This window comes from Hyla sarda, chromosome 7, assembly GCF_029499605.1.
Source record: "Hyla sarda isolate aHylSar1 chromosome 7, aHylSar1.hap1, whole genome shotgun sequence".
NCBI classification, from domain to species: Eukaryota; Metazoa; Chordata; class Amphibia; order Anura; family Hylidae; genus Hyla; species Hyla sarda.
Genome location: NC_079195.1, coordinates 111,363,021 through 111,365,320, shown reverse-complemented (window position 1 = coordinate 111,365,320; position 2,300 = coordinate 111,363,021). Strand labels below are relative to the sequence as shown.

The 2,300-nt window shown below is 45.7% G+C and overlaps 1 long non-coding RNA gene across 1 annotated transcript; it reads left to right on the top strand.

The window, feature by feature from the left end:
- The first annotated feature begins 1,488 nt into the window (after positions 1-1,488).
- On the top strand, positions 1,489-1,811 carry LOC130281548 (uncharacterized). The gene is made up of 3 exons (XR_008846036.1): positions 1,489-1,541; positions 1,636-1,705; positions 1,787-1,811. It is a non-coding gene; the product is annotated as an uncharacterized LOC130281548 (long non-coding RNA).
- Positions 1,812-2,300: the final 489 nt, after the last annotated feature.

Here is a 2,300-nt window from a genome sequence, read left to right as displayed (position 1 = left end):
GCGCAAAAAAATTCCAAAGTCCAAAATACTGTATTTTTGGTCACTATTTATATCATGAAAAAATGAATAAAAAGTGATCAACAATGTTGATCACTTTTTATTCATTTTTTCATGATATAAATAGTGACCAAAAAGACACTATTTTGGACTTTGGAATTTTTTTGCGCGCACGCCATTGACCGTCCGGTTTAAATAATGATATATTTTTATAGTTCAGACATTTCCGCACGCGGCGATACCACATATGTTTATTTTTATTTACACTGTTTTATTTTGTTACTAGGAAATGCCGGGTGATTCAAACTTTTAATTCAGAAGGGAATACCTGAAAGGGTTAACTTTTTTTACACTTTTTTTTTTGCGAGCTCATAGCTCCTATATGGACCTATGAGCTTGCAATGGCTGATTGCATACACAGATTGTTGCCTTGCCGTTGCATGGCAACAAGCTGTGTAATCGGCGGTTGATTGCTCCAGCCTGTAACTCAGGCATGGAGCAATCAATCAGAGCCCAGACGCCGCCGGAGGAAGGTAGGGACCTTCTTCTCTCCGGGTAGCTGATTGGGGCATCTCGATTTTATCGCGATGACCCCAATCAGCCCGACTGAGCAGCCGGGAAGCATTTACTTTCACTTTTGATGCGGCGCTCCGCTTTGAGCGTCGCATCGGAAGGGTTAATAGCACGTGGCCGAACGGCCGCACGCTATTAGCCGCGGGTCCCGGCTGTGAATAGGCGCCGGGACCATCCCGCTATGACCGTTATAGACAGGGACCGAACTTAGGACGTACTCATACGTCCTAAGTCCTTAAGGTGTTAAAGAGGTACTCCGCTGCCCTGCTCCCGGAGCTCCGCTCCCCAGCTTCCGGAAGTTTATTGCTCCGAACGCTGTGTGCGGGCTTCCGTGTTCAGGGCCGCCCCTCGTGACGTCATGCCTGCCCCCTCGTGACGTCATGCCTGCCCCCGCAACAAAAGTCTATGGGAAGGGGGCGTGACGCCCGCACACAGAGTTCGCAACAATAAACTTCCGGACGCTGGGGAGCGGGGCAGCGGAATACCCCTTTAACAGAATTCTCTGCCCGACTATACCTATCCCTAACATTCACTATTTTTGTCTGTTAGCCTCTAATGTTAATAATACCGCAGCATGTCTATTACCCCTCCAGACACGCCCCTGTGTTTGTGCTCCAGAGTGAACCGCAAGCCATACCCGGCCTGCGCACACATGCGCATACACGGGAGTGCAGCAACTGTGCACTCCACTGCAAAGCACAAACAGGAAGTGACGTAACTTCCGGTCCCCGTGCGCCCTATACGTGGATCCCGGGGATATATTTAAACACAGAGAGGCCGGCACTCTGCAGATGCCGCACCATCCTGGTCCCTGCAGACCCTGTACATCAGCCCAGCAAACTGTAAGTTGGAAAATCTTTTGTCTTCACCTCTGTTAAAAGATCTTTGAACCCTAGGTAATTATACCCCATTTTCTAGGTAGGCGACCTGGCATCCCTATGGCTCCAACACTCTCATTTGGATGCCACCTGGTAGGCACTATTTATAATAAATCTATATATGCTTGTATACCTGAACCCGTCTCCCCAATATTTATACATTTGCACCTTACCATCCTACCTATAGGTATTGCACTAAGTCAATGGTAGGATCACCATATCGTGGGTGACCATATGTGAGTTCCCTGATTACAAAGGTAAATATACTGACCCCTTTTACATCCACCCTCTAAATTGCATGTCTCATATACAAACTCATTTTAATACATTTCTGATAGGCTCATCTGTGCACCTACCGCTCTGCACACATACACCTGCCGCACCAGTCAGAGGTAGGTTCATGGGAACTATCCTTAACTAAGAACAATTCACCAAGCCAAGCACTCCTCTACATGTATTACCTTTATCTACCTACAGGACTATATACCCAATATCTACCTACGAGAGGGAACATAATCCTTGGACTACCACCTACATCTTAAATAAATTCTACCTGTGCCTATCTATCTAAGCATACCAGTGAACTATCCACACCTCCTTATGTTGCATCACGACTGATTTATTATTCAGTGAGATAAGTGACAGGAGAAATTGTTTATTATACTCCTGCCACCCTGAAGAGTTGTGCCGCTTTGAAATGCTCCACAACGAAAGGCATTGGATTTATGTTGCTTGATTTGTAATTAGCATTGTATGTAATCACTGTACAGAATATATAAGTGCTCACTAATTCTATACTCACCGAATATCATGTGGAGGTTTTCAACAAACCAGCTAGTAAATTACTAGTGG